The sequence below is a fragment of the Symphalangus syndactylus genome, chromosome 23 (genome assembly GCF_028878055.3).
Source record: "Symphalangus syndactylus isolate Jambi chromosome 23, NHGRI_mSymSyn1-v2.1_pri, whole genome shotgun sequence".
In the NCBI taxonomy this organism is placed as follows: domain Eukaryota; kingdom Metazoa; phylum Chordata; class Mammalia; order Primates; family Hylobatidae; genus Symphalangus; species Symphalangus syndactylus.
The window spans coordinates 44,095,651-44,104,956 of NC_072445.2; the positions used below are offsets into that span (position 1 = coordinate 44,095,651).

At 40.4% G+C, this 9,306-nt stretch overlaps 2 non-coding genes across 2 annotated transcripts; both read left to right on the forward strand.

Annotated features, from left to right (window-relative positions):
* The first annotated feature begins 4,987 nt into the window (after positions 1-4,987).
* On the forward strand, positions 4,988-5,060 carry TRNAM-CAU (transfer RNA methionine (anticodon CAU)). The gene has a single exon. It is a non-coding gene; the product is annotated as a tRNA-Met (tRNA).
* Positions 5,061-8,852: 3,792 nt separating this feature from the next.
* On the forward strand, positions 8,853-8,925 carry TRNAA-AGC (transfer RNA alanine (anticodon AGC)). Its single transcript has one exon. It is a non-coding gene; the product is annotated as a tRNA-Ala (tRNA).
* The last annotated feature ends 381 nt before the right edge of the window (positions 8,926-9,306 follow it).

Genomic DNA, 9,306 nt, shown 5'->3' on the forward strand with positions numbered 1-9,306 from the left:
AAATATTTGCAAACCATACTTCTGTAAGTGGTTGATATAAAAAATACATAAGGAACTCAACTCAATAGCAAGAAAACAAATAACCCAATTAAAACATGGAGAAAGGACCTTAATAGACATTTCTCAAAAGAAGACACATTGCCAACAGGCATATGAAAAGTTGCTTAATGTCATTTATCATCAGGCACATGCAAACCAAAACCACACCTGTTACAATGGCTGCTATCAAAAAGGCAAAAGATAAAAGGTGTTGGCAAGAATGTGGAGAAAAGAGAATCCTTGTACATTGTTGGTAGGAATGTAAATTAGTGCAGCTGTTTTGTACAGCAGTTCCTCAAAAAACTAAAAAGAGCACTATCATATGATCCAGCAATCCCACTTCTGGGTTTATGTTCAAAAATCGGTCTATTGAAGAGATATCTGCACGCTCATATTCATTGCAGAATTACTCCTAAAGTAGCCGAATCAACCTAAGCGTCTATCAACAGATGAATGGATAAAGAAAATATTACAACTGCAGAATGAAATACTATTCAGTCTTTTTGTCATTTTCGATGTCGATGAACCTGGAGGGCATTGTGTTAAGTGAAACAAGCCAGGCGCAGAAAGACAAATACTGCACGATCTCACTTAAATGTGAACTCTAAAAAGAGTCGAACTCATCAAAGCAGAGAGTAGAATGGTAGTTACCAGGGGCTGGGGGAGGAGATGGGAGGTAGGAATGGAGATGTTTGTCAAAGGACACAAAATTTCAGTTAAACAGGAGGAATAAATTCAGATCTACTGTACCGTATGGTGACTACAGTTAATAGTAGTGTATTCTATACTTGATAATTACTGAAAGAGTAGATTTAAGTGTCCCCACCACACACACACTAAGTAATAGATATGTTAATTAGCTCGAGTTAACCATTCCACAATGTATGCATATATCAAAACAGCATGTTGTACATCATAAATATATACGTTTTGTATTTGTCAACCAAAAAAATTGTAAAAACAGGTATTTAATGCTCATCTCAAAATATAAAAGCCTGCGATGCAAAGGGTTTCTGTGGTGTAGTAGTTACCACGCTGGCCTAACATATGAAAGGTCCTCTATTTGAAACCCAACGGAAACAACAGGTTTCTCAGGTCTCCCAGAATCCGACCTGGAGTGGCCGCTTCTTCCCAGGAGTCCAGATCTGCAAGGAACAAGTGATAATCTCGCCTCTTTTAAAAAAAAGATCGTCATCCTGGGATAACTGTGCCAAATTAGCAGGCCGCTCTGGGCGGGCGCTCCCCAGCTGGGACGTGCTCCCTTCTCTCCCTGAAAATCTGGAACGTGAAATCTTACAGCACCAGACTTTTCCAGTGCCCACTTTCTCCTGGTTACGTTTTTCCCGTCTCCCTCGCAGAGGAATAGCCATCATGCTCTTGCCCCTGGCCATTTGTGAGTAGACTCGCTTTAAGTCGAGTCCTGGTTCCCCATTAATAATCGAGACATTTGCTTTGTTCTGAGCCTCCAGAATTGGGGTTATCGCGGCACATCTACTCCCGAATAAAGGAAAGGGCAGAAAGTTTTGCGGTAGGTGACGAATGAGCTCAAGTGGTAGAGTACTCCCTTAGCATGTGAGAGGTAGTGGGATCGATGTTGTCACTTGGGGCACCATGTCCATACAGTACAACCCACTTGGGGCCGCATGTCCATACAGTACTTGGAGTGTACTGTATGGACATGGGGCCCCAAGCGACAAACAGCTTCATTAGTCACCTATTGAAGAAAACGAGGAAGCACCAACCATCTTGAATGCTTCACTGGTAAAAGACCTACGGGCATAAAGAAACAGTGCTAATAATAGCCCCTAAACGTTCAGTGCACAGTACCCATTTTCTAAGTTGTTTTCTCTTTATTCAGAGGAAAGAAGAGATCCCAAGAGGGTGGGACATACCCAATTGTTCCTTTTCTCTCCTTTCTGCAGCTTGACCCAAAATGCAGCACAGCTCTGGAAAGTGCAGGGCAGAGCAGGATAAGTAAAACCCCAGCTTGCTTTCTGGTCAGGGCACTGTAAAGTGGAGTTCCAAGTAACCGGAAAGTCCTGCTGATAGTGTGGAAAGCAAAGACACAAGTGGTTTGTCAACTCACCGAGTGCACCCCTGAGTTGCGAATATGTAGCTGTAAGGAGCAAAACCAAATACAGAAAACTTATTTTTTCCCAGTTTAAAAACTTGTTTTGTGATTCTACTTTAGATATCTTGAATAGGCAAATTCATGCAGACAGAAAGAATAGAAGTTGTTGGGGAGAGGGAAATGTGGAGTTATTGTTTAATGGGTACAGAGTTGCTGTTTGAGATGATGAGAAACTTCTGGAAATGGGTAGTGGTGATAGTTGTTCACATTGTAAATGTACTTAATGCCACTAAATTGAACACTTAGAATTTTAAATGTAAAATGGGTTATGTATATTTTACCGCAATAAGAAAACACAAACTCTTCTTCTTTCTTTAATTTAGCACATAGTCTCATCATCTGTTTTTCTCCACACCAGCTCATCTCATCCTTCTATTTATTTGACAAATACTTAGAAATGTCTAGATTTATTGTTCCATTCATCAGACATTAATTCAGGATCTCTTCTGTGCCACACAGTTTCAAGACTTCTCCCTCAAATGTGTACACCAAGGTCTTGACAAACACCATGGATCTTTCCTGCACAACCTCTCCAGAATCTTTTTCTTACCTTTCACTCGTGTATCTCTTGCCCATTCTACCACATTTATGGAGGATGTAGTCTGCACCACAAAGTATAATGGGCACTGGAGCTATGGAAAGACTCATGCTGTTCACTTCAGAAGCTGACGGAATAAATGTGAATAAACCTCAATTCTTTAATCTATTTATAACTTCTTTCCATTTCTCTTCCATTACTAAACACCTTTTTCTTGAATGTTAATTTGATCATGTAAGCTTTCTGGGTTCTTAAGTCTCAGTGTTTTCCCAATCATTATCTCCGTGTGCACAGGCAGTTCAATCACTACTTCCTTTCATTTTATAAACCGGCACACACACAAGCAGGCACACATGCACTTGTGCACTACGCATCCCAAGTGAACAGGCATGTTTCCTCACACAGGAATTCCTACATCTATGCATGTTCCTTCAAACTCACGTGCATTCTTCCTCACCTGCATCCTTCAAGGTTCATATTTATCCCTTTACTACAAGCTGATCTTTTAATTCCCATGGTTCTTGTCTGTAATACTTTTGTGATTTTTGCTGTTTTCTTATATGATGTGAATATGTGAGTTCTATATGATGTAACTTAAAAAGACTTGAATATATGTATGTGTATATATATAAATCTAACATAAATATATCTTATATATCTTATAAATCTAAGATATATACATATCTTAAATATCTTAGATATATCTATCTTAGATTTAGGAAGTCTGAGGGTTTCCATAGTGTAGAAGTTATCTCACTCACTTGCCTAACATGAGATGAGGCCCTCAGATAGAAAGACAGATGTTATATAATTATAAAGCATCTATTCACCGAAGGGACGCAACTGTCCTAAATATGTCTGTTTCTGGCCACAGAACTTCAAAACTTGTGAACAAAATGGATAAACCAGAAAGAAAATAGAAAAATCCAATTACAGTTGCAGACATTAACACTCCTCTCTCAGTAACTGATAGATTCAGGAGAAAGCAAATCAGCAAACATATTAGAGAATAGAACAACACCATCCACCAATGGATCTAATAGACTTTATAAAGCAAAATCACAATTTATGTAGAAAGACAAGCCAAAAAAATCAAAGAAAAGCAAGATCATATTATAACTAGGAAATTATGAATGGTCCGAGTGCAGAAAAGTGACGTTATTGAAACTGATATTTCTGAAACAGTTACTTAAATAGCAGGAAGACTGATAACAGCGAATCTGTAAGGGAATCTTTCCTTGTCCATATTTATCCTATCTTTTCTTGAGGTCTGGGCTGGCCAAATTTCTCCTGAAATTCCTGGGCCTATTACAGTGTCTGGCACAGAGCATCTCTCCAGCAAATATGTACTGAATGAGTAGAGAGGACTGACGGATTCAAAACAGACCTGCAAGAATAATGTTCAGTATTTGGCGAATCACTGAATGTGGTGTTTGAAGGAGGACAATGAGTTAAAGTTGACTTGGAAATCTAGGCCCAGGAGGAGGTTGAGAATTAGATATTTGGTATATGAATGAATGGACTACTGTGGAGAAAAACAGGCAGAGAGATAACGAGCAGGAGCAGAGAAAAGACTCACCTTTTGGAATCTAAAATAAATCTGCTTCTCAGTTCAGGCTTTGCCACCTAGCATCTCTGGCATCTTAGAAACAATAATTATATGAGCCTCCATTACATCTAGAAAGTGCACATTAGGATACATCGTTTTGTTAGCGAAATTCAATTGGACTACGTAAACGCAAGAAATCTCGTAGTATACTTAATAGCACACGAGAAAAAACAAAGGGGTAAAAACCAAAGAGGGTACCATTATAAGTATTTTGTGTTTTTTTGTAGCGGCAATGTCTTCAGTCATGTAGGCGCAAGTGGAGATATGAAGGAAGACAGTAGTATGATCAAGAGACAGGTTTGATGACTATTTCTTCATTCATTTATCCAGGTGGTCAGTGAACTATCATGAACTGAGAACCTCCTGTCTCTTTTCAACAGAGGAGACCATGGAAAGTGTAAGAGTGACTAAGGTTTCTGCGGGAAGGAAAAGGGAAAAAGAGCAGCAAAAGGCAGGTACAATTGATCCTGGTAACGCAGAACCCAGACGGTCCTATGAAATACTGGAAAGGCGTAGACTCCTCTGGTCGTGGGTATGAAATCGTCCTAGTGCAGCATTGATTGATACAGTAATTTTCAAGTAGGATTGATTGTGGTTTTTGAAAGCTGAAACCGTAAAGCGGTGGGAAATACACTTCGACAAAGTGGATGTTGCCCAGGCTTCATCTTAAGCCCTCTTAGTGCAGCTGGCAGAGCGTCAGTCTCATAATCTGAAGGTCCTGAGTTCAAACCTCAGAGAGGGCATCACTTTTGCCATAGAAGTTGGATACACTAAATATCGGAACGCAAATGCTATAGCAGATAAGGATTTCAAGACTGACCCAATATTTGTAGAAAACGGAAACATAATTTAAGTTTTCTTGTTTTTTCGACTTTCCAGTGGTTTGAGTAAAATGAGTGGTGAAAACAGAAGAGTAGATTACACCAGAAACTACAAGCTATGTCATATAATTGGTCTTTCTAGCTGACACAGGAAGCAGGGGAAATTTCTCTTCCAACTTCCCGCTCTCAGGGTCACCTAACACTAATTATTGGGTGGATGGGTGAAGTCATTTATTCTTTTAATCATCCAACAAATATTTCCTGAACACATATCTTGTTAAGAGACTGTTTGGGGTCAAGAGTGAATACAATGCAAACATTCCTACCTCTGTGAAACTACATCCTAGTTGGGAGGAGTGGGGAGAAAGTGTATACAGCACAAATATTCCTACCATTGTGAAACTACATCCTACCTGGGAGGAGCGGGGAGAAACAGACAGGAAACAATCAAAAATATGTAAGAAGTGATTTGACGATGTCTACTGTGAGGGAATCGGTAGGCAGTAAAGGGTTTGGGAATGTGGAGGTGGCACATTCAGCTTTCAGGGGGACAATCAGGGACTCCGTCACCTTGACAACTTTAGTCTCGCCTTCTTCTAGTCATCTTGCCGGAACACTTGTGCCCATGTTTTTCTAACACTGTCATAAGAGTACTTTTACCTATTAAGGCAACTGGGGGTTAGGAGAGCTTTTTGCACAGAAGGCTAGTTGGCTTCGTTGGAAAACTGATGATACATGAGGACTGGGGTTGTCAATCCCTCACATGTTTCTTCATATGAAAAATGAGGACTGTGGGATTCTCTGGCTGGATCTCAGCACCTAAAGATGGATCTGGGCAATAGGAACTGCTCAGTATTAGCTACTGCTTTGGTTGCCTTCTCCCTGTGGAAAGCTGGCCTCTCACACTGAATTTGTATCACAGGCACTCATGAGGGTCTTGACTGTATCAATATCTGATGGGAGACTTTAGTGCAGTTCTGTTGTCATGGCTCATTTGCTCATTTGGTAGCTACCATCCAGCTTCCTGTGAACAGTAAAATTAAAATAAAATAAAATAGATTATGGAGGAATAGAATACAGATACATAGTAAGGTATTATTTTCCAGACAAAATGGATTTGGATAAAAGAATCTAATTAAGAATGTGTGCATGGTTCTTTTAAAATTCCTTTGAATTTTTTTTTTTTTTTTTTTTTTTTTTTTGCCTGTTTTTCAAGTCTCCAATTTTTGTCACCCTTCTCCCATCAGGTCAGAGAGATAGCCAATGGTCAGAAAGAATCTTCTAGCAACTACCATAGGGCTTTCTTCTGCCTGCAGATGCCTCTTTTTATTCAGCCTTTATGGGAAGTAGCAGCACCATGTGTTCTCAGAGAGCAAGCTCTGGAGTAGCTGAGCTAACCCCAGTTGCTAATCTGAGCTAACCCCAGTTACCCCAGTGAATTTACAGATTGAGGTTAGAACCCAGCAGCGTTCTCTTCGTGGAATGAATAGGCTTCCCTCTAAGGTTTCACATAGATAGTGGGTGAGGAAAAAGCCCTAAATGGCCTCAAATTTGAATGCTGTTTGTGTAAAGCCGGAAGCCCTGCTATGGAAGAGCATCATTTGAACATAAATCAGTGTCTCAGTACAAACAGAGTGCTCAGGAGGTCAAGACGGTTAAGCAGAGGGCCTGACCAGAATATCCGTGGTGAAGAGAAACAATGTTGTTGGGAGAAGGGTAACCATAATTGGGGACTTAGAATAAAGGCTAAAAATGATTCAAAGAGAATGCAAAAAGAATCAGGCACAAATCTTTACTATATTCTGTTGTGCAAATCTCACCTTACTATGTGTTTATATTCTATTCCTCCACAATCTTTATTTTATTTTTATATTCACAGAGACTTGTTGGTGCCAACTGAATGAGCACAACAGCCAGTGACAACAGAACTGCACTAAAGTAGTCCCTCGTCAGCTCTTGAGAGCAGATTCCTTAAAGGTGAACAATATTCCACATACAAGGACTTTTCAGCACCATGCATTAAAACTGGAACTGAATGTTTATTATTCTTTATATACATTGGTTGATATGACTTTTCAGCTTCCCTCAGTAACATTATTCAAATTTTGTAGATGACAGTAAAGCTCAGAGGAGTTAAACTGTTTTCCTCAAATCATGTAGCTTTAACAGGAAAACCAGATGTGAAAAGCAGATTTCTTTCTAAATTAAAAAAACAAAAACAAAAAAACTTGAGCCCTTGCTTTACCGTAGTACATAGTCTCGCCATCTGTTTTCTCCACACCAGGTCATTTGTGTAACATTCATTCACATAACAAATACAAATAAATGAGTTGAGTCATTCATCAGCTATTAATTCAGAATCTCTTTTCTGTCTACCACACTAGGCTCAAGACTTCCCAGTGTCTTTGTCTCCTCTCCCTGAAATCTCTCCACCCAATGTCTTGCCAAAACTGTAGATCCTTCCTGCACAACGTCCCCAGAATCTTTTTCTTCCCTTTCATTCACCTCTGTCATCATCCATGCTATGGTGTTTATGGAGGATGCATTCTGCAGCATGAAGCGTGATGGGCACTGGCACTGCGGAAAAACTCCTGCTGTCCACCTCGGGAGCTGGCACGATAAATGTGGATAAACCTCAATCCTTTAATATCTTTATGACTTCTTTCCCTTTCTCCCCAGTTCCTGTTTTCTCATGTTCAAGCTCTGACATTCAAAACTAAACACCTTTCTCTAACATGTTGCTTTAATTATTTAAGCATTCTGCCTGGGATTTTTTTCAATTACTCTTGGGAGTTTTCATAAAACTCTCCCAACGTATCTCCAAGTGGCCAGGATTTTCAATCACTGCTTCCCTCCATGTGTATTTCACACACACACACACACACACACACAAACACACTGTACTTAAATTGAAAAGGTTTATTTCTTCACACAGGAATTCCTACAAACAGCCCGGTTTTCTCCACCATACTTCCACTCCTTCTCTGCATAGCTCAATTTTGATTCTTACACTCCGATATTTTACATATTCTTACACTCTGATATGATCTTGTCTCTTACTCTTTATGGCTCTGCTCTGTAATTTTGTTGTTGTTGTTCTGAGATATAGTTGGACATGTAACTTGTACATGACACACCTTAGCAAGGAGGCAACCCATATCTCAGATGTAAGTGAAAGAAGCACTCTCCAGGGGTTTCCTAGGGAAGTGGTCAGCATGCTGGCCTCATTGGTGAAATGGCCTAGTTATGAAAACAGCAGGAGCTGTTTGCCTTCCTGAAATCTGGACCATCTCACAACTCCCAGACAGTCTCAGCTACAAGGAAAAAGTGATAATTCCATCCCACTTTTATAAACATACACACACAACACACACATAAAATCATTTAATCATTTTTAATCATTTAATCATTTTTTAAAAATCTGTGACAATTTAGCTGGGCAGGTCTAAGCAGGGCCTCCTTTGCTGGGATGTGCCTTTTTCTGTCCCGGAATACCCTAAACTTCACATTTTGGCAGCACGAGTTTTCCCTTTGTGACTTTCTCTTTGTTCCCTTTCTCCTCCCTCTTTGCAGAGAATGAGTAGCCACTGCGCCTCGCCCTGGGCCATCAATGAGAAGATCTGCTCTTAGTAGAGCCCTGCTTTCCCACTGAAGGCCCTGAAATCCGCTGTGTTCCGGGACACCTACTAAGGATCAATAAAGTTCCCCTGATGTGGGGAATTAGCTCAAGTGGCAGAGCGCTTGCTTAGCATGCAAGAGGTAGTGGGATCGATGCCCACATTCTCCAAGCTTTATTATTTGGACCTTGGGTCTCCAAACACTCAAGTATCCAAACCCAAGTTAGTATCTGAGAGCAGGATGCTGCTTTGGTTCAAGACATAGGAGCAGCAACAATACAGGGCTGGCCATGGCTCCCTCCTGGCATTTAGTATAGTGTAGATCTACTGTGTAACTCATTTGCTGTTTCTTCAAGGAGCTGTGAAACCAAGGGACATATAAAACTCCTCTTTTCTCCCTATTTCTGCCTGCAGCTTGGTCCTAAACGTCAGACAATCGAGAAAAGTGCAGGGCAGAGCCACCTGGGTAAATACAGCCTCGGCTTTCTGCTCAGGGGACTGAAACCAGGATGTGTCAGGCAACTAGAATGTGCCTGGACAGACACTGTAGA